Source organism: Excalfactoria chinensis, chromosome 4 (assembly GCF_039878825.1).
Source record: "Excalfactoria chinensis isolate bCotChi1 chromosome 4, bCotChi1.hap2, whole genome shotgun sequence".
NCBI lineage: Eukaryota > Metazoa > Chordata > Aves > Galliformes > Phasianidae > Excalfactoria > Excalfactoria chinensis.
The window spans coordinates 78,619,175-78,643,605 of NC_092828.1; positions in this window are offsets into that span (position 1 = coordinate 78,619,175).

Consider the following 24,431-nt stretch of genomic DNA (forward strand, 5'->3'; position numbering starts at 1 on the left):
TAGTATTATAGTATTCAGCTATTTTTATATTTTAATGTGGCACAGAGAGTGACTTTTAACCGGGTCTCTAGCAATTAAGTATTAGATGGATATGTGTAATATACTCAGCCTGAGTAAAGTTTTAGCTAAAAATAATAATAATAATAAAAGTACTAAAATAATGGTAAGTCAGGAAGCAGAGAATGAAGTTGAAAAAGAAGACAAAAGGAAGTAAAAACTTCCTTAGCTAAATTTTGCTGCAAGGATGACATAAAATAATATAAGTAATCTCTGAAAGGACTTCACCTATGACTTGGCCCAGTTTCTAGATGAGTGCTGTGAATAAAGAGCATTTAAACCAGACTAAAATCTATTTTTATTAAATAACTGTACATGATTTAATCAAACAATATCTAAAATTTCCTCTAGAAAACAGAAGATTTGCACAATTGTTCATCATCATCTTCACTCTATCCATTTTTTTAATTGCTAGGAAAAGGCTCAGAAGACAAATTATTATATTAAAAAGTTTTGGCGATTACTGAAATATTCTTCAAATCTTTTTCCTTCTTTTTTTGGTGCAGACCCCCATAAAATGTGACTACCCCTCAATTACAGATAAGTGAATAAGCAAATCCAGTATTTAATTTTATTTATTTATTTCTGTCTTACATTACACAAGCTTTACAAGCAAAAGGAAGGGAAGTGAATGTTTTCATTGCTTTTTTTTTTTTTTTTTTTTTTTTTTTTTTTTTTTTTGGTGGAATATTCCTGATTTATTTTTCTTTCTTTCTTTATCTGAATTCTCCAGGTTAGCAAAATATCTGTCAACACTTTTCCTTCAACAAAAAGCAAAGACCTCATATTTCAGACTTGGTTATTTAGAAGTATAAGCTATTTTTGGTAAAAGCGTTACCCTGAATTTCAAAGGGAATAATCTATTCATATCTGAAAAAAAAAAAAAAAATGTTGAAGCCAAATTGAATTTTTCAAACTATTTCTGAGTTTTAATACTCCTCTTATTAAGTCTCACTTTCAATTTCAACAAATCTGTATTTTTTATTTATTTTTTTTTATAATTAAAAGCAGTAGTGTTAATGGAAACTAATTTGAATTTCTATAAATAACTGTTTCCATGAAATGACTATCAATCATTCAATCCCTTTGAGATAAGAGCCCTATTTTGTCCTGATAGCACTGCTGGTTTTATGCTATTCTCAGTTGAATTAGTTTGTTTCCTTCAAAAATGGACTTCCTTAAAATGCTGCTAACCCAGTATAGAAAAGTGCTTTGAACCAATATGTTCAGTGTATTCACATGTTCAAAACAAACCATGTTTAAGTTGTTTTTACTTGCACTGAATTTTATGCATAAGCATATATACACAAAGGCACAAGCCCCCTGACAGAATGGAACCTTAATAACTAAAGTTTGAGTATAATGTTGAAATGAAAACTGGACTGTACCTACTGGAGTAGATTACTGAATTTTCCTTTCCTGTGACATATTCTTGAATATAAGAAAGTCACATCCATTTTACTTAGAAATTATTATTTCCACAGAAGTACTGATAGGTCATGGCTGACCAATGTGATGATGAGAGCACTGGAAGACTTAGTTCAGCAATCCTCAGAATGAACTTAAGCAAGCACCAGGTCTTGCAGTATGTACTGTGTGTATTATACAGCCACTTCCTATTGTTCAGAGAACTGAAACCAGCATTTTCCAGGGCTTCAGCTGTTCAGCTCTGACTGTAGGAAGTCTGTAACAGTTATTATTGTAACTATAACTTATGAATATTCAAATCCAAAAATTTTAGGGCAAATAAGAGGAAAAAAAAAAAAAATAGAGGAGGAGATCTTCCTTTCAGACTTTTTTTGGATCTGGATATCAAATGCCAGATAGGATCACTCTGTGGCATTCAGACTGTGATCTTCATTTTACTGTTTATGTGACAGAGTTTGACTCAGTCTTATGCAGAAGTGACTAACCTCAAGTCGTGGCTTTACACCAACAGGCAGCTAAGTGCCATGCCACTGTGTTCACACTCTCTCTGTTCAGCAGGACATGGGAAGAAAATGAGATGGAGGAGGAAAAATATAACTTGCATGGTCTAATATGAGAACAGTTTAAGGAAGGAAAAAAAACCAACAAAGCCAGCAGCCAACAGTGTACAGTGTTCAGCCACATCTTGGGAAATGGCATCAGTATGCATTCCTTGGGCAGACAAATCTGCCAAGTGATGGTGGAAATCAGGGAGATCTGATTATCTGCCATCTCTACAAAGCAGATGATAGAAGGTAGTTTTGCTCTTAGACTTTTACCTTCTTCAAATCAACTTTTGGACATGCATTTTTATGATTTGATTTGAATATTGGTTGAATTTCTCAGAAGTATGAAAAATAGTTCACATAAACATGATGAAGAATAATAGGACAAAAAGAGTGCTTAAAATTAATACTGGAGTCTGAATGGTTGTTACAGTTTCTTAGTATTGGAGTTACTTGACTCCATCTTTAAGTGTATGCTAACTGCATGTTAATACAGACGAGCCTAGTATGTTTCAAATACACAATATTTATTCTAATCAACTTCAGCAACCATACATTATTAAAGAGTTCCAGAATTAAACCTCACTTATTTCCTCAAAGCATCTTTTCCAAACAAAATATGGCTTAAATGAATATTTGGCTTTGGGCTTTACATTTGGAAGACTGACAGATTTAGTAAAAAAGACTGCAGAATTTTCTATTACATTTCCTTACATCTAAACATCATTTAAGGGCAGTTTCAAATAAAAGGCATGTGATTTTGAGGGGAAATAATTTACTTTTATTTTTAATTACACTAAATAAATGGCATACTTATTATTTAGGATTTTCAAGTAGTCTTGAGGGTCATTCAATAGATTAATTACAAGACAGGTTTGCTGAGGGCATAGTTGACTGAGAACAGACAGACATGTTTGGTGTGAAAAAAAAAAAAAAAAAAAAAAAAAAAAAAGTTGTGACTTTGTGACATACAATAATTGAAAATGAATAAAACTCAGAGCAACTCAGCCCACGTGAAAGCAACACTTCAAGCCTTATTACTTACCTAGGTGCCACAAAAGCACAAAACCACAAGAAACCATCTTCAAGATCACACCCTAAGTGCCTTGGAATCTCTGGAAAGACCGAGGGGATCAAGCCTCTAATATAAAATGATTGATATTTGTATAGAAAGACTATCTTCTTGCTGAGAAATTTTCATTTGATTTGGAGCAAATTTGTCTCTTGTTACTCAGAGGTTGAATGCTTCATTATATTCCTAATTTCTCCCTTGATCCTGAAAAGCTTACAATATTCCTCTTCCAATACACTGCTGCTCTGCAGTTCTTCTGTTTTCTGCATGTAGAGCAAACTGGATGCTCCAGAGATATCAGTCCATAACAATTCACAAAATCTACACAGATTAAAAGCCAAATGAAGACCATAAATAATGCATGTAAGATTAAGTGCTATTTATCTTATTCTTGGGTATGTGTATTATGTGAAATCTTTTTCTGAATCTTGCATACAAATGTAAATTAGCCAGTTTTAGAGGATAAATTGGGATGTATTCACGATAGCATCTCTTAAAGCAGTACAGAGCTCAAACTCATTATAAAGAGGTTTAGTTAAATCTATTTAAATTTAGTTAAAAATAAAAGTTGATCCCTTGCAGTTAGATTTATTAGTATTGCTTCTTTTCCCAACAACAAGGGCTAACCAAATCATGTTTTTATTTTACATAATGTAACCAATATTTTAATAAAAGTAACACGAATTTACTCATTAGGCAATACGTAATTCTGGTTATATAATAATCAGGTATTATCAAATGTTAATATTGGATAACAGCTAGGCAAATGTCAGGATAGCAGTAATATTAGCTACTGTTGTCATGTACAGTTTGGTTTATTCAGGCTCTGTGCTGCCAGTGAAAAAAATGTCAGCTTTTGTTTGAAAGAAAAAAGCATCATAAATAATTTTATATCTGATGCTACAGTCACTGTTTGTGAAAGGACAGAATCCAAAAGTTTTATTACTAAAGCAAACAACTTTACTAAAAGAGTATAACAAAATATGACTTCTTTGTAGTGCTTACCTTAATTCTTATCTGTCAGAACTGTCTTCTCACTTTTTCTCACTGTCTTTTCCTAAAGACACTATCAATGAAAAACAGCAAAGAAAGTGAAGAGAAATTTGTCTTCACTTTACGTGCACCATGTACTGGTTGTTTGGCAATACTCTGAAAAATGCTGTATAGGAGCACTCAACTTTGAGTAACCTCCAGAGGGCTTCACTGACTATATTCTACTTGTTAAATTCTCATGTGTTTGTAAAATAACTAGCGTACAGGTCAGCTCTCCTGTGCATTTTTGCTCAAATATTTTCCTGAGTAAATACATGGCTACTAAGGACAGAAATTTAAACATGAGACACAAAGTCAGCAAGAATGCAGAACTCTTTAAAGGTAGTTTACGTGCTACTTGATGGCTTTCTGCTGACTGAGGCTATGGAAGGGCCTATTTTAATTTAGTTTGTATGGAATTAATTAATTTGGCAGGATTTGAGGACGACTTCAGAGTCGAGGAGGGAAATGGCAGATTGCCTCTTAAAAATACAAAGTTACTAACAGTAAGAGACAAAGTAAATGAGTTTCATTCATTTATCTCTGGATTTTCAAATCCTCTTTCCCTATTTTTTTTTATTTATTTTATTTATTTTTATTTTTTTTAATTAAGTATTCAGGATCCGGTAATACATAGAGCCAAGCCTAATAATTCTAATAAAAATCAGAACACAAGATCTCTCCTGACTACTTGGATACTACAAAGGGTCATTTCCTCTTCTGTAATGTCACTGTCTTGCAGAGAATGTTTGTTTTTAATATAATCAATAAATAAATAATAACAACATCTGGGATATTTTTTCCTTTCCTCTCACTAGTATTAGTGCCATGTACTTCAACGAAGCTGAAATGAGACCATTTCCAGGAGATAATTAGCTGCCCTATATTATTTTTGAAGGATCATTAGAGACCTTTAATATCTTCAAGAACAAAAATGCAGTATCTTCTCTCTAAGGAAAAATGACACTGTTTCCAAACACAGTTTGTAGCTGTAGAATATCTGATCTACACTTCTTTATTTATTTATTTTCCAGAAATTTGGGCTCCACATCTACAGATTTTCATGACCAAGCAGATTTGTGCACCTAACTATCATTAGCAGAGATTCCAGATTGTTTACCCACTTCAGATTTAAATAAGGTATCAGTTATAACTGAATAAATTGAATTTATTCTATAAAACAGGAAAATTAAGTCTCCTGGAGATGTAGCTCTTCTCAGAGGACAAAAAAATAGAAAGCATTATTTTTTGGCTTCAGAGAATCTCTTCCTATAAGATAAAAGATAAATACAGATAGTTAGAAGACATAGGGACTCACTGGACTCTCATCTTTCAGAGACCATGATTTCTTGGTAAAAATACCATTCTTCTTGCTTGCAGGAAAAAGAAAATAAATCTTTCTTTCCTCTGTCTTAAATATGGTGGTCAGAGAAACATATGGGGAAAACAAAACAAAACAAAACAAAACAAGCAATCTATTAAATGTAAAAAATCGGTCCTCTGTAAAAGTCAGATGGAATCAATGGAATAACTCCAGACCCTACGAAGGGAGAGGAAGACCAAAAGAAAAGTCCTTTAGGGATTCATGTCACGCTGTGGTGAGAGTAGAAGAGGACACACTCCTTTCTTTGGGGACAACAGGCACACCAGGGTATTTACATGCTTCTGTTTTAACCTGCTTCTGAAGTGGAGTGTGTTGTTTACATGCAACAGAAGTAGAGAAATATCAGATTGCTATGTTTATTATGCAAGTTTCTAAAGAAAGTTGCTGTTGATTCTAAATGACTTCTTCAGTTTTCACTGACTGTGTAAATAGAGTCGAGAGATTTGAGTACAAAGGGAAGTTTTAATTTAGCACTACATTAGTGTGCCCCTGGTGGCGCACGGTGTTAGAACCGCCGTTTGCAACACCGGAGGGCCTGGGTTTGAATCCCCCCCGTGGCGCAAGTGGTAGAACTGCCGCTCTGCTACACTAGGAGGGCTCGAATCCCGGGAGTTGGACTCGATCTCTAAGGTCCCTTCCAACTCGCACGATACTATGATACTATGATGATGATATGATGATCTATAACTCATTGTCCATGTAGAAAATGTAATTGGAATTTACCTTACCTCTTTGGAAGTAGTCTAACAAGTCCAGAATAAAACCTTGAATTGAGAAAAGGTGACTTAATAATCAATATTAAATCCCATCTATAATGCTTCTAAAGCTGACTTTATTTATGAGCTTGAGATAAAAGTTTGTAGTGTTTCTAAATTTAATGAATCATCAAATAAGCTTGTAAGGGATTGGAGCAGAAAAGAAAGAGACTGAACATGGTGAGGGAGAGAAGGAAAAAGGATGGGGAAAGATAAATTAAGGAGCTTTTCAATTGCATTCATATTTTTAGCTGCTATAACCATTCAGAATGACAGTTGTAGGAAGAAGTATTACTTTTCTGAAAATTTCTCATAACTGATGATGAGGGTGAAAGCCTGAATATCAACACTGTCCTCTGTGAGGGAGGAAAAAGGGTGTTTATGTTTTTCAATCTGTAGTAGTTTCACATCCGTATTTTAGTACAGATCTGTAATACTTCAGAGGGTCCCTTTGTGTTATTATGCTAGGGTGTGTAGAGTAATTCCAAACATAGATACGTGTGAACATTAGATAGTTGTCTAGCTGAGAAAGAAGCTCACAACATTACTTTATATTCCACAGAAAAATATGAGTGAAATTAAAGGTTGTGACAAAATCCTACTTCTCTGCTATAACAGAAACGTTTTTACAAATTCTGAGTTTTCTGCTACAGCAGACAATATCCTGCCTATCTGATCCTAGCCATAGTACAATACAATGAAATGGATCCTGAATCCTGCACTTCTCCAAGCAGTAAGAATCCTGTCAATATAGCAGTAAAGTAGAATGTGTTCAAATAGAAGCAGAACATTTGTAGTTATACAGAGAATTTTAGCATGTGCACAGGACAAACGTGGTAACAGCTCACTGGGGGCAACATCTTGCTGTTAGTGATATGGAAAAGGAAAGATGAAGGAACAAACGGGGAAAAAAATATCAGATTAGAGAACCTACCTGTATTCTTCACCAAGGGAAATCGCATTCAGGCCCTTCTAAAGGAACAGTAAAATCTCTAGAAGAGGAATCAATACAGCGTAAAGCTGGTACAAATACACTATAGCACAAAGCACTGAAACCTACTTCACCAGCCCAAAAACTAGTTCAGACTTAAAGTTTTCATTTATTTTTTTAAATAAGTTTGGTTTGTTATTTCAACTATTTAAAACAAAGTTAGGACTTTTGGAAGAAAGAAATTATCAAGTAGAATGTAGAAGCACCAAATCCTAAAGACATTGCTGTGATTTAATTCATTCTGTTTCAGCAATCCTGGTAGAGAGGGAATTGAAACAGTGGTATCTGTGGGGAATGTTGTTGTGCACCATGAAAGGATTTCTAATGAAACTGAGCACTAGTTACTGAAGCTACTCAGTGTGGGCAGATGCCAAGAGCGCTCTCAAAGAAATTATCAAAAATGAAAGACTAATACAGATAATAATTAATCAAAATAGAGGCAGAAATTGGAATTGGAGGTATTGTATCTGTAAGAGCCATGTAATGTAAAATGAAAAAAAAAAATAAAATAAATGCAAGTTTAAATATCAAGTAATGATTTTCTAGCATCTTATTCTTTCACATTTGGGACAACTAGGTATTTATTCACCTTCACATTTCTCCTTGGAATTACAAAGTTAGAGAAATCAGTGCAAAAAAAAAAAAAAAACAAATAAGGTAATGACAATCTATCAATTTAGATGTAGATTCAATCTAGAACAAAACATTCTTTCTGAAAAACACAAAAAACAAAAAAACTATCTTCTACTTCAGTGCCTTCTACTGGGGAAACTACAGTGTTCTTTGCTTATAATTCGTTACCACAGCAACTTTATTTCTAAAAGTCATCAATTTCTTCTGTGAAACAAAGATAAAATGCTGTATGGTAATGACTAGCAGGGATCTCAATAGATTTTCTGTCATCTAATTTTTTTGTTCTCTTTCAACTCCATTGCTCCATTGAATCCTTTAATATTTGTATCAGGACTGAAAAGGATCAAGAAGTATAGGATAAAGAAACTATACAATCTTAGAGTGTTTAATTTACACATATAATACCGACTGCATGAATTTGGAGGATAGGTCATGATTGTATATTGATATTTTCAAAGAACTCCCTACAAAACATGGAAATAATATATGTATGCATTAGTTCCATCTCTACTCATGTTATTTACATTATTCAAGAACTGCAAAAAATAACATATTCACTGTGTCTCATTATAGCTATAACTTCAACTCTTACTATGCAGTTCCCTCCATGTTTCTCTAACATAGCTTTATTCTGAAAAATTAGAGCAGTCTCTCCACAGCCTTACTGTCCCAGGTAAATTACGGTATCTGATTCAGACTTTATTAATCACAGAATAATTTGAGTTGAAAAGGACCCTTAAAGTTTATCTAGACTAACTCGCTGCAATAGACAGGAGCATCAACAGCTCGATCAGATAGCTCAGAGCCCCATCCATCCATGATCTTTCATGTCTCCAGAGACGAGGCATGAATCCCCTCTCTGGGCAGACCCACTCCAGTGCTTCCCCACCCTTACCATAATACATTTTTTCTTCTATCTGGTCAAAATCTACCATCTTTTAGTATAAAACCATTTCCTCTTGTCCAATCACAACAGACCCCGTCAAAGACTCTGTCCCTTTCATCTCATGAAAGGGCATTTTATAAGATTTTCTGTAGCAAGAATCTTTGTACTGCTGATCTCTAAATGCTTATAGGTTTTTGTGTTCTGGACCTAAGCTAGAAAAGTTAAACAAAACAGACACACCAAACACATACAGACAAAAAGAGTTTTATTGCTCCTTTCTATTTCAATAAGTCATTCTTAGGTTACATTCCCAGAACATCTCTAACACTCTCTTTTCAGTCCTTAGTTGATATGTTAGCCTGATTTTTTCCATTGGTTTAGATAAGTCATTACCTTGTTTATTCTAGGATAATCTCAAAAGTTCTAGAAGATACCACTTTCTCCCAATACTCAATTACTAATAATGAATCAAGTGCAACTGTGGAAACTAGCTCTGTTTTAGTGGCCATCACAGACCCTGGTACATAAACCCAACCATTCAATAGTTTGCATTAAAAAGATTAAATTAAAACTGATGGGCTTTTCCCATTGCCCTCTAATTTCTCTTTTTCAGTTCTTCCTGATGTGAAGTTGGAAATGTGAAGTTGGGTAAGACCCTACCCACATGACTGGCAATAAAACCCTTCATAGTTGTAATGAAATGATGAGTGTAGCTAAACATCAGAAAGTAAGTTTTGAAAACACTATGAGTTAGTAAGCAAATAACAACAACAAAAAAAAGTAAATGGATGAAAATAAGTTAAAGTTTGATAATGATTCTAAAGTCTGATCTTACATGATTGCTGACAATATCAGAAAAACTAAACTGTAATATTGCTGAGGGTATTTCTAGATCAGTATTTATTGATCAGAATCAAGAAGAGATGTAAAGCAGTTTGTGTTATCTCTGCTGACTAACAAAAAAGAAAACCATGCAACTAGCCGTGGAACTGAACACACACACACAAAGAAGCAAATGAATAGAGTGGCATTATTATAATGACATACTGCCAACAACTGTAATTAGAAAGGCAATACTGATGTTTGCCTTCAGATTTTTATATTATTATTATTATTATTATTTTAAGAGTCTGGTATTGTTTCTGTAAGTAGATTTATACCACTCAATAAACTCTGTGTCTGACAGACTTCGAAAGAAAAGACACTCATTTCTTACACAAAACTGGAAAACTAAATTAACCTTTCATAGATTTGATGACTTAAATGTCTATTTTATTTTACTATTTATCTTCAGAAAATTAGTTTAATCATGTATAAATGACTAGACAGTGAATAATGCTGATTTGTTATTAAGAAGGAAAAAAAAGTTTTAAAACTTGTCTGATAAATCTCTGAAAAAAAAAAAGCAAAGTATTGGAAATGGGTTTTCGCATGTCTATGATCAGCTCCTTGGAAATTGGTGGAAAGTAGAAATTATGAAGTATTGAAAAATAAAAAGAATCATTAGTAGTTACTACTTAAGCAACATCTAAATGCATTTCTTCAGTTTTCCAAAGTTACTATTTGTTTATATGCTCTGTTGCCAGTTAATCTTGAAATACCTTTTTTTTCCACATCACATACACCACACCATTTATCCACGTCTTTTTAAAGGATGTGTATTTTGGAGTATGTGAAAATTCAAAGACAGTTTTTTTCTCTCTTAGTTTCAAAATCTTTGTAAGTAGTACATCATTTCTAAGCACGGAAGATAATGCCTGATCCTTGCAGGTGAATCATACTGTGATACATTCATAAGTATGAGGCATGTTAGCAGGTGAATAGTTTTGGCTGTTTTGACAGTCACACTTACTGAACTAGTGTTATTGTATATAAGCTTTAGGTATATATGTCAACAAGAAAATTCAAAGCATGAAATTATCCCATACAAAACAGAGAATTTGAGATGAAAGAAATGAAACATCTACTGCGTTGCCTACAGCTGGCTACTTGTGGAGTGAGACAGAACAGAGAAGTGTTATCTTTCTGCCATTCCAAGAAGACTCCTACTGATCGACATGGACTACGTTTATAGAACCAAAGCCAGTAACTTGTAAACTGTCCATAAATCTAATGCAAAAGTGATTGTGCTAAGGATAGCACAGAACTTTGTCTCAGTGGAGAACTGTATGAGAATCCCAAGGCCATTTCCCAGCTTTCCCAATTGTGATATCACAGTGCACTGCTAACTATGTAAATAGACCTACAGACCCTTTAGTTTTAAGAAATACTTTTTTGAGCCTGTAATATATTACAGCTTTTTAAAACCTAATAAAAATACAGCACAAGTCATTTATTATCTGTCATTTCCACGCAAGTAATTCTCATTCTCACAAAAAGCCAAATTTAAGATACACTGTTAAAGAATTTCTTCAGACTTGTCAGTCTTATTATGTTAAAGTTTAAATGACATATTCTGAGAAATTCAATGCTGAATACTGTTGATCAAAGGCAATAGTGCAGTTAAAGTCAAATTCAGTGATTAAGAAAAAAAAGCAACACAACTGAAAATTGAGTCCAGCTGTCAGTACTTTTCAGTAGAGATTTACATCAAGCCACTTTAAACTTCTCTAATAATTCTTCAAGAACCCTGCTATAAATCAGATCCAAATGTATTCCTAGTCAAATCTCCTTTTCCTTATAAAATTTGATATTTGTCTGTTGGATGGATTCCAAAAATTACTCACAGAAAGTAGTCTGTGGTTTGTAACTCTGATTCAGATTTTGTGATGGTCAAAAGAAAAAGAAAGTTCCAATTCTAGATCACATGAAAGGGTTCAACTGATCTCCTAAATTGATTTAGAGGTGGTGGAAATTGTGAACATGAAGATGGTGGTTTGGGTTTTTGACCTAGTGGTCCTTCCAACCAGAGCTCCTGAGTTTGTGAAACTATTTTAACATTGAACTAAGATGTACCTACAACAAGAAGGGAGAACTGTTATTTTCACTCATTTGAATTAAGCTGAGGAGGGAAGGAGCCAAGGGTGACCAAACCAAAGCACCAATATCAGCTCACTAAAACCCATAGAAACCAGCTTAATTGATTTACGTGAACTGGGAAAAGATACCAGTTGACGACTGGAGCACAACTACAAATTCAAAGTGAACATCAAAAACAGTTTTATCTCTGTAGGATACCAAACACACAGAGAATGAGGATGTTGTATATTGATCAACCTGTACAATGATAAAAGTACAATTTGAGAAGGAATACTAAGTAAAGAGAGAGGGAGCACACTACTGTGTAAAAAAACAGTCTCTCATTCTATCTCTATCTCAGTAGTCACTTCAGTAGCATATAACCTAAAGCACCCCAATGCTTTTCTGTTTTGTTGTTGTTTTTTAACACGATTCTTTAGACTAAGGCAGGAAGTACATGCTTTAGAAATGAAAGCAGTCATAAGCATTAGATAGCAGGTCTGATGGGATAAGTGTCATCATTTCAGAGAACTATTTATATCTCCTGAAAAAAAGATGCCACCAGGTACTGCACCTGCTCCTTGCATTTTGATGAACTGCTTAGCATTGCATGTGTAGACAGAAGTATTGCTATTCTCGTTAGTAGGAAAATGGGCAGAAAGAAAAAGCATTATGTTCAACTAACAGTGGCTTCTGTGTGAAATCTCAGTGTTTCTATAATGCATCACCTATCCAAAATACATATTTAAATAGATGATCTTTGTGGGCTTTAAATAAAAAAACTTCTTCAAATAAACCAGTAGGTACTTCTGCTAATATAATTTCAGACCAAAGAAATGTAATGTTATCAATTTCAGCTTCATTTCTGTTTTGGCAAAAGACTACTCCCCTTCTGGTAGGAGAACCAGCTTGCTAAGTGATGATAGCTTATTTTGCATGCACATCTGTGCAGAGAGCAAAGCAATTCTTTGGTTCAGGTAGATAAATTACCAGCTTTCATATATGACAGATAGTTTAATGCATAGTAAAACAACTGCTGTGACTACTCATTGCTGCTAAATGTAACAGCAAAAATTTTCTATGACAGAAATGTAGTAAAGAAATATGCTATACTGTGGACAGATGTCCATAGGGCATTAAAAAGAGATCTGTGTCCTCTTAGATTTAAGCAAACAACTATAGTAAATTATTGTAAACCATATTATTTGATTCTTAGCATGTTTTATCTTAATAATGTTCATATAATATCAGTTGTATATTTATTCTTTCTCGTGCTTTAAGAGTCCATTTAACTTCTGAATGAAGGAAAGAGCACTTAGAGGAACAGTCACTGATGACAGACTATTGTTAAAAATCCATCTTATATTCAGATCCATCTGCTGCTATCCTGGGAACAATGCGTTATAAACTAATAAAATTACTGCAAGGGTAGGGAAACCAGCAAAGAGAATTTAAAAAGAATCTCCATTTGTTCTACAGATAGAAGAATTACATTGTTTTATGTCACAACACTTTTTAAAAATATATCATCTCTGCAAAATGGTCTTCATTTCTAATTGCTTCACAGTCATATCAGAATTCATACTGGTAATTATTTCAATTGTCCATATATACTGATTACAAAAAAATCACAGACATATGGAATTAACAATCTTATTAGGGCAACTGATACATTTAAAAATATTCTGGCAAGTCTGTTTTTCATTATGTATTCCTCCTGTCATTTGTTAAGTACTACAAAATATCTTAATATTTCCTAAATCTCTTCAACTGCTATGTTAAAGAAATGATCACATAGATGAGAGCATTCCACTTTGGTGCCTTGTCTATACTGTTGGTAGGCACGAGCACAAATTCCTATGGGTTTTATAAATGACTTTGAAAATATTTTTCTAGCTCCAAGTTTTCCCAGTTTTCTTGGTGAGAAATAGAAGCAATCATGGAAAAAACATACAGCAAAATGTGAGGCTAGCTACATAAAGCTTTGTTTTCATTGCGTTTGTTTGAATGGTTTATATCTAATTGATGAACCTCAGTGCCTGTGTCTGAATGACTTTCAGTTCCCCAGTGTCTCAATCAGCACAGTGCAGACACACAAACTGTGGGTGGGCTTCCTCACACTGTTACGCTGATGCAGCTTCTCCATCTTAAATGACCACCTGAGCTGAATGTGATAGACATTTTATCAGGGAGTTTATGCAGTCTTTGGCCTTTTCTGAAGCAGACTGACAGTTTTTTCTGTATTCAACACATACAATTCACATTGAACAAAAGTTCAAAATGTAATTCTTAGTTACTGAGTCCCATTTTTCTCCCTCCATCTCCCTCCACCCTTTCCCGCCCCCCCCCCCCCCCCCCCTTCCACCCATCTCAATTAATAGCAGGATTATACCTGAGATCTAGAAAACACTAAGCATGAAATATAAAATAGTGAAAGGGCACTGATGGCAGCTACTGAGACATATGGTTGGTAAAAAAAATAAGACTGCATTAACACATTTTTATATGTAACTACTCTTTTTAAAGATGGTCTTATTACAGAATACACAGGGGCATTTTTGTCAGTTACTGAGAGACATATGGCCGCTAAAAAAATAAAAATGCATTAATAGGTTTTATATGCAATTTCACTCTTTTAAAAATGGTCTTATAACAGAAAACATAATATCTTCCCTTTATTCTTTTCAGAGCAGTGATCAGAGGGAAAGCAGATTCATTAATATAAACATTAGCATCAACAGGCAGAGAATGCAATCATTAGTGTCATGGCTCAGGTGTTTTGAGAGTGCAGCTGTAGGATCAAATCATATCACACTAATGTAAATTGTAATGAATCTCCCTACCAGATTTTCCTATTGTTTAGGTGTTAAAACTGTTTTGTCACAGATTTATGAAGTATACTGACAGTAGTAAACTAACCTTTGTTACCATCTTCCTCTTTTTAAAGAAATCAATAATCAAGCTGTCACAGTCTATTTTCTGCAGGTTACCCTTCTTCCTTCTGGTGGAGTGGATAAATACTTTAAAAGTGAGAGCTCTAAAAAGAGTATTTGACAGAAGCATTAACTTTTTGGGATTTTCCACTTGAGACAAAATTTCTAGTAGAGTCTAGCATACTCCAAAAATCAGGGATTAAAGCATTACATATGTATTAGTTTACAAACAAAGCAACATTCAGTAAGCAGATTTATTTAAAAAATGCCCCTAATTGATTTCAAAGTCAAATTTCACATTTTTGAGCCTAGAAGAGTATCAGACATTTCTGTTGTAGTATAGTTCACTTCTGTATCTGCCTTTAGTGACTATTTAACTAAGTGCTACTCAGTAGAATTAGATCACAGAATGAAATTACACCATTAATGATGAGGCCCAATTATGTACTTTCTGCAATCAACCTTGGAGAAGAAGCAATAAAAATACTCACCAAAATGGATGCCATTGTTCAGAATCAAAGATATCCTTACGTACAATACACATATAAGTAATCTGATGAAAACAAAACATAGAGCTGTGAACCTTCTATTAAGGAAGGCAGGCTTTACCTGTAAAACAGGCCTTATCCTCCAGCATGGTTCCTAAAAATGCTATTTTTTATCAGGTTTCATCTGGTTGAAGTACAGGATGTGCCCAGAAGTACTCCTTCCTCTGCACTCTAGAGGTCTAGTGAGACTTCTCAGGCACTGGATCTAACTGCCATGCACAGTAAGTTAGATTACCTCTGATCTGACAGCAGTATTTTTACTGTTACATTTCTAGTGACTCAGTGGGCTGAACCAACTTCCATTGCAGTCATGTCCGTTAGGTTCAATAGAGAAACTGGATCTTTTCTGGTAGGTAAGGTCTGTTCTGTGCTTAATTTCCCCCTCCCCTGTGACCCCCTTCAACTAGTCTGATTTTTCATTCTCATTCCAAAATTCCAGATACTCCTGGTGGTAGTTCTAATCAGAACTGGTAGTGAACTTGCTTCTACTATTTAAAAACTTATCTTAAATTTCACTTGGTGAAGAGTGAAAACTCTATCAAAGCGCTTGAGCACCCTTGAAGTTTAATTGAGCTCATTTACATATCTTGTTCTTACAGAATCATATATTATCATTCTGTCCCATGGAGAGAAAGCAGATCACAATTTTGTCACTCACATATATAAAATCAGCATACCAAAGGTTTATTCACATTATGAAAACAGTCTTCTGTGATTTTGGATACTTCTGTTGAATACAAAGCGTTTTGCTAAACAGTTACCTGTACTCCATCATTTAAATGAAAATGAATATATTAAACAAAATTTTTGAGGTACCATGTGGTTTCTTCAGTGACTATGTAGGATTTTAATACACATATCAATGACTTACAGTAAGCACAGCATTCTGAATGTAGGGGCTTCTTTTCCTTTGGCTCCAAGCAAAGTTAAAAAATATTACTCAGATAATATTGGAGCTGAACCTTCACCGATGGATTTATAGCTGATAGTTTTGTTGGCACACATTACATAAAAGTTCGTAAATCTAAGAATTCAGAATTCCCATCAGCGCAGAGGAATGATTCAGATACTGATGGAATGATAGAGAGATTCACAGTTGTTGATTTTCATGACTACTATTTAGAGAACTGGCCTGAAAGAAAAATATACTAACCTGAGCCAAAATTTAATGCAGCTCAGTAAGGTCTGAAGACAATTTTTGGCAAGAAGTATCCAAACAAGCTGGAAGGCAGCAGCTGTGATACTTGCATTAGGGCTGATAAGAAAAATAATTAGAGTACATTTTGCAAGTCAGACCAAAGGTCCATTTTTATTTTCTGTCACACTTCTGGCTGCAATCAACAGTTGATAACTAGATAAAACAAAAATATAATAAGAAACATGGGATCCTCCTTATTTGTACTGTCCTATGGGTTCTGGAACTGCCTGCAATACCAATACTACATATTCAGGTACCTTCAGTAGATTTCCAAAACCCTGCCCATAGCATGGTGTATATCTAGAGGCTGTCCTTGTATTGTTCTCTTTATATAGAAGTTTGATATAGTTTAGAAAGTTTTGTTTAGGAAAATTATGTTTAACTTTGTAATATAATACTTCAGAATGAACCTAAATGCCATCAACTTTTTTGTTTGCAATCCTATCTGTTCTTCCCTTTTTCCAAATAAGGTAATACACTACAAGAATGTGTTTTAGGATTCATTTTATGGAAGCATGAAATGAAATGAGCACAGAAAGTTTCTTCAGTCATGTAAAACTGAAAATCTAAGAGTAAGTGTCAGCCTGAACACCAGTGCAGCATCAAGACAGACCAATCATCTCTAAATTGAGAGTGAGATCTCCTCCAACATCTTGTTGCCAGTGGTAGATTTGTTACTAAAATAAGCTCAGGTTGCCTCAAGCTGTCTATAGTTGTTATTTACTCTCATGAATTTAAAGAATCATTACAGACCTGGAAGTCAAAGGGTAGCATAAGCTGAATATTCAGTAAGTCCCATCCTAGTTCTGACTTTTGGGTCCTTTCTCCACTCAGTACAAGCCTCATTTGCCACAGAAATGGGGGCTGCCATTTTAATTGCCCCTATTACTTAGTAAATACCAGAAGGGAGATTAATGGAGTTGCTCTCAGTCCTTCACTTTGAATCTTTCCCCAAACAAGTACTTTCTAGGACAGAAATGCTCAAGTAAAATTACCCTGTAGCCCAACGGTTACAGCATTACCCTGGAGAGGAATAGATACAAATTCTACTCCCTGTTCTACTGAATTCTTAATGCAATATATAAAAATTTCTGTGTAGTAGAGACAGAAATGTCTAGTCTTTTAATCCCAGTGAGGCTTAGAGTTGAGGTAAGAACTGACACACTCAAAGTTGTGGAGAGTAAAATATCTCCTAGCAAGTAAAGAAGCAAAACTTCATACATAAGAAGTCCTAGAGAGACAATGAGCTCATCAGTATTAATAAGATTATACAGGGGAGGCCTGTGGTTTTGGTAGTATAGAACTAAGGTCATCAAAACTTTGATAAGAACCCTACTGTCACTGATGAGCAGTCTTTCCTGAAAACTGTCAGCCTGGAGAATTACATTAAGTCAATGCTATGAGCAGAAATGTTTGCACACTGCCCAGGCGGGAAAAACGACTAATGTTAATGCAGAAGTATTGCAGAGCAAGAGAAATATTTATATATATATATGTATCTATACATATGTGTATATATATATATATATATATAAATCCAGAGGAAAGAAATTTTAAGAGCACTAATTACAGCCTTACTGCATTAGGAAGTAACAAATTAAAAGACTTAAAGAACTAAAGAAAAACGAGTAAGAAAAATGAATAAAACTTGCTGGGAAGATCCTGAGATAGGGCTAAACAAATTTATGGTTTCAGCAGATGACTAGAGAAGCTTCAAATTTACAGCATTAATTGCTGGGAGAAATTTGTGATCTCAGAACAGTTTTCACTTCACTACAACAATGCTCCAGTACACTGAATATCTTTCTCTGAGTAATTCTCCACACTAATCATAACTGAAGATTCTGCCAATTCCTCCTGGAGGAAGACTGTTGATATTTAATTGTCAGTACTGCAACAAAAACAAAAGACTGGAGACTATTACTAGTTACAATGTTTTATATCACTGAAGATTAGATATTCATTGCTGGGGTAGGTAAACGTTAATGCACACATCTCATGTATTTGAAGATAATGCAAGAGGTTTTAATGTAATGTGCCATTTTACATCCTTTCAGCATGATGCTGCTATTACAGGGTAAAATATATTAGAGCACATTGTTTAATGCACTGAGGGAAGATAAGGTGCTCTCAAAGACCAAGGACAATGTTGTCCTACATGTGAATAAGTTACCGCTTTTGTCCTTAGGATAATTCATTATTTACTATTTATGGCAAAGAAGGAGGCAGAAAAGAGTTCTGAAATGTCCCAGGCCAATGAGCAGGTCATAAAATAAATAAAAAAATTCCCTGCTTACTGGGTGATTAAAGCATTGCCCTTTCGTGCTGTGCAGTAAGTAGCATATTAAGTTGATTCCAGGAAAGGGAGAAAATGTGGAAGTTTGCCAATTTCATAAGCAGGTTTGTTAGTAAAGGTCAACCTAAGGCTAATTAGTACTTAATTATTTTAATCTCCTCATTGAAATTGAAAACAAAAGGAGGATTTCTACCTTCTGTAAAACACTCAGTAAGGGTTCATAATTAATTAAATCCAAAAAGTTGAGTTTACAAACTCTTACAGGTCTGATAATGAAATTAAGAGTGTAGAAATGGCTCCCTTTTGCTTATTCAAATTAAACAAAAGTAATGCATTTTTATTATTGCACCAGACTTGAAAAGCAGACCAAATATCAAAATCTCAGTATCTATTAGGTTTGACAGCCAACTCATTTAAATGCAAGACATCTTCATTGTATCATTGTAGGAACTGATTTGATGAAAAGGTTTTTCTCCTTTTTTTTTTTTTTTTTTTTTTTTTTCCTGCCCTGACAGAATTATATTCTGAATCCTGATATCATAATTGTCAAGCCTTGTTTTGCTTAAGCTGTGTATCTCTGCCACATTGACGCTGGCAAGGCAGTGCACAGCTCTCATGACACAGCTGTTTCTTCCTTTAACTACTGAAAGAATGTCTAAAAGACTGGCTTAGACATGACACCAAAATATTTAAACAACTCAACTCACACACAGTAACTTCTTCCCAGAAGATTTTCTATTACTATTTACACAGATTTCTCTGAAAGTAACATCCCCTGTCTATTTCATGGAAACTACAACAGACAGAAGCAGCACAATAACACTGTTTGATAGAGCAAATTCTCAGCTACAAAATGCTATTTTTCAGCAAAGGCAACACAATTAGCTGTGGATTTTAGCAAATTATGAACAAGAGACTGCATGCTGTGTTCGTAAAAATCCACACCAGCATCACCACCGCCAAAACACAGTACCTCTCTCACTGTAATCATATCCACTGTTTGGTCTCCATAAAAATTCAGAAAGCACTGATGAATGATGAATGCTAATGGATGCAGTTTTTTTTACACATGGAATAATTCAGTTCCAACCCTTGGCTTCATACAGACTTCCACGTTAGGTGTCATTTTGCCACACCGCCCCTCTGCAGCCATATGTATCACAACAACAAAATGTAATGCAATATTTGTGGGAAAATTGAGCCTCTACTGCCATACCACCAACATCCACCCCTGATGCTGTGGGCCAACATCATAAAATAAGAGACATTACTTTCAGAGCATCAACACTGTTCAGTGGCTTCCTGGCAAAAACACTTTACCAACACTTGGTAGAAAATCAGAAATTTTTAGTTATATTAATTTAATGCCACAGTTGTAAAAATATTTGGATATGTGTTTACATATTTAATTTCCATTGAAAACAAACCATAACTCATCTATCCTTCTTACTGCTGAGAGTCTTTTTTTTTTTTTTTTTTAAATTCATTTTTCATTGTTTTTTTTAATTAAGAGTAGGTCAAATATAGGTTCAAACAGGGAAGAAATACTTCTTCTTTCTCTTTCAGTGAATGTTTCTCAGTGGTTAGTTTCAAAAGTAATAAAGGCAAATCTGAAAGAACCATAGGATATTTTTTAGCTGTCAAACTTTAAATACTGTTCTTATCTAAAGTTAATATACAGAAGACAAATGGTACTTTCTCACCTCCCGAGTAAATTCTAATACTGTTTCCTCATTCCTGCTCCTGAACAAGATTTTTTCTTTGTAAAAATCTTTCTAAGCTTTCACTTAGGAACATCCAGAATTTAGTATCTGTGTTCTTACTACAGATAGGAATACTTCAGAAAACTGCATAGTTCAATAACTATCAAAAGTGCAACTATTGTTTGACTAACTGCAAGGATATTTTCCATAATTTATTATTTCCAAATATTTAAAGGTAATGCTATCCCTCTTATTTCTTTCAAATGAATGCAGGTTAGAACTTATGTCCTTCTAAAAACAGGGTTAATGATGGAAGAAATATCTTTTATAATGATCTTTATTTATGCAAATAATATTTCAGCATTCTTTCCCAGTATTCACCTCATGTACAGGGATATTCAGATGAGGGCTGACTGGATTGAACGCCTAAATGAGGATATAAATGATGTTTTATTTTAAGTGATTAGGTTATATCTTTAAAAAGCTGAACAATTTTTCTCTTAATATCCATTTTTATAACTTGAAAGTAATTATCCAGCTTTCAACAACCACTGCTTTGGACTGAGATGCAGACTAGAAACTTTTGTCCATACTGCTTCTGAATTGTAAGCAGTTACAGTAGACATTCTGAGCCAGTTGTGCTAGCAGAGGCAGAGAAAATACTGCAGTATTAGATTTCTGTAGCAATCAATGGGAAAGCACTGGCAAACTCTACCCTACAGTAGTTTTCTTACCTAGCATAATAATTAAAGCTGTATTTTTAAAGCAGTAACCCAAGACAGTGTTTTCTGAGACTGTAAAATGACTGCAATCAGTACACTTAATTAACCATCTCCTATTTCCCCGGAGGATTTTTCATGTGTTTTTTGCTCCATCTTTAGCTCTCATTGTTTTCTTGACCTTTCAGTCTAAAAATCAACAAAAGGCATCTCTTTTATTAAAAAAAGATTGATTGCAGAAGATACCACAATCAAAAGAAAAGGAGACAATCTATGCTCCAAACACATCACATTTTCTAGACAGCTAATAACATTTAGCCCAGTAGCAGCACATACCTACCTATCAGATGAAACACAGCAAAAGAAGTCAAAAGAAACGTGAACAATTAAAAGTTACGCTATAAATCAGAAACAAATACAGGCACTGTGAGAGAAAATATTCAGTAATTCTATCTAGACATGAATATACAGCATGCAGGATCTACTAAAATAACTAATAGAGCTATTCCTACTTCAGATGCAGGGAATAATGTCTCAGTGCATAGTTGTCTGGACACCAGCGTACCTAAGAGTGAATGCATTCTGAAAGCAACTGCACCTTATTTCTAAATGCACATCACTCTTCACAAGGGTTTTTGGCAATCTCATGTGATGTTAGCTGATCAAATAGATTCCAAAATATTTTCCTACATAAGTTTTTCAATATAATATTGGTGAATATATTGACCTGCACAACAGCACTCAGATTCACAAGAATCAGAACATCATGTAGTTTATTTAAGGTGCACTGTGAAGTTTGCACCACCCCAACTGAGAAACTAGTGCCTCTCAAGCAGTCATATTTATACCACACAACACATACACTCATAATTCTGCAAAGCAGATATTGCTAAATTACTCTAGAAAGTGGGTTGCCCTATGCTAACTAATTCCTTGAATGTTTTCTTGTTTTTCCACTCCCCAAACTCCACCACTGAAGTAAGGGTTCCTCCCTTCTTTAATTTCTATGGAATTCAAGCGAGGTTCTCCCCCCCATACATGTACAGGGGGCCCCTTCTGTGCAACCCCCCTTGTACAGGGATCATCCTAGGGTTTCTACCTTTACTCAGTATAATAAAAAAAAATTGTATTTGAAACATAATAATTTAAACACCATCCAATTGAAAGAAGCTGTTTTGGTCTTTTAAATATTTATACAAGGTCTTTCCACAAACGATCCATGAGAAACCTGATTTGGCTTGGAATTTTGTGATACACTCTTGTTACTTCAACTAATCTACACACTATTTATAAAACGGATCTTAGAGCCTCCACTTTACCTATTATAGTAAGTTATGACCATCTACTCTTGAGGGTCAGAATTCTTGAAAAGCATAGCATTGGGCCATGGTTCTGTTTTATTTTCTTATACATTTATTTCTGAAAGCGTAACATACCATACACTTGACTGTAAACAAAGAAAATAAAAAGAAAGGAAGCGGTCCCTAATATAATTATCCTTAGTTTAATTCTTCTCATTAACGTACCTTATTGTTGGTGGCATGCACTTATTTTACCCAGAGAAGGTTTAATAGCCCTGTTTCTTTTACCATTAACCATACAAAAGTCTGTCGATCAATGACAATTACTACTTAATGAACATGTAATGATGGGTAAGCCCAGGGAGAAGGGAACAAATGAATCACTCATTATGGTCTTGATTGCAGGCTAGCACTCCCTTGTCAAAGAGATATGTTGAACAAGGTTGTTTAGCCAACATCTTCAGCAGTAATCAGTATGATCAGATGCTTCAAAGTGCTGGAAACCTTCAGTGACCTAAAATATATTCTTCATCAAAAGGAGACACACACACACACAGAAGGGTTTTCACTTTAATTGAAAACTCCTATGACATAAAACCCCCACACTCAGCAGTTTGTTTCCTCTGATTTTTCTGAGCCTTCTCCATCCCTCCCTCCCCCCCCCCCCCCCCCCCTTTCATCTTAAATGTGATGAAACTTTCTTATTCCAGGTTAAGAAATTAAACTTATTCAGAAGCTTAAATATGCTATCCACAATGGCTAAGTATTATTTTAACAATTTGTGATGTTCATGAATAATTATACAGTCCAAGAAGCCAAGGAATGCTATATTTATATACCTAAGATGACAAGAAGTCACAGTGAAGTACGGGAAATCACTATTGTACCAATTAAGTGTTTTACTGTAGGAATTTACTTCAGTAAAGTTGTGAAGTTAATCCCTGTTCATTAGGCTGGAATTGAAATGCTCACACATTTTGTATCCTAGTAGTAGCAGTCACCAAAAGTTCTAGTCAATCTTGAATATGAATTCTTCCCCCCACCTCTACCCTTTTTGTTGTTTTTGTTAATTAGGCAAGTCGAGCAGTGTTAAAATAATTCAAGAAAGGACATCAGACTCTTAACACAATTAATAAGGAATTCAGATCATATCTTGCAGGAAATAGACCTGTGAATTAAACCTGTGCAGAATGGTACTGCAGTTAAGTTATACAGACTTTCTTCCCTCTTTCTGATATTCATTTTAATATGAATGCCCTACCCCTTAAAAGACTGTAGATTTAAATAACTGATTTTTTGGCTTTTTCAATATGAGGGTGACAAAAAATAATAATAATAACAACATTACTTAAATGAAGTTATTCAAAACTTAAAAAAAAAAAAAAAAAAAAAAAAAAGGATGTATCGTAGTATGCCACCATATACATAGAGTGGAAAAAGAACAACTATATGAAATTAAAATGTGAAATGTTTTCAAGAAACAATACTTTCCAACTAATATCTGTAGGTTAGTAAAGTGTTACCTTCCTAAAGAGAAATCATTCCACAAAGTAGCTTTCATACAGTTCGTCTTAATTCATGTTAACAATTCTTGCTTGAAAAAATGGCCTTTCCATAAACTGATAAGGGCGCTTAGTTTTAAATCACCTACAGATTAGTAGCTTTTTAAGAAACCACTTGAAGAAGAAAGTAAAGTCTATAGCAACTCTTTGTCTAAATTTTAACAAGAAGTAAGAAAGAGAAAAAACAGACACTTTCACAGAAGGCAGACATTCTCTATGTTACACATTTGTTTATTTACCTTTAACTTAAGGAATGTTTATACGAAACTTATGAGACAACTTCGGATTGTAAAAAGGATCTTCTAATCTGATCCATCATTTACCAAGTACAGAGTACTGTTAGATATTCAAATAGCAGGTTATCTGTAAAGCCCTGAAGAAAAGCATTTTGTGTTTTCAAACACATCATTAAAAAAACAGCTTCTCCAGG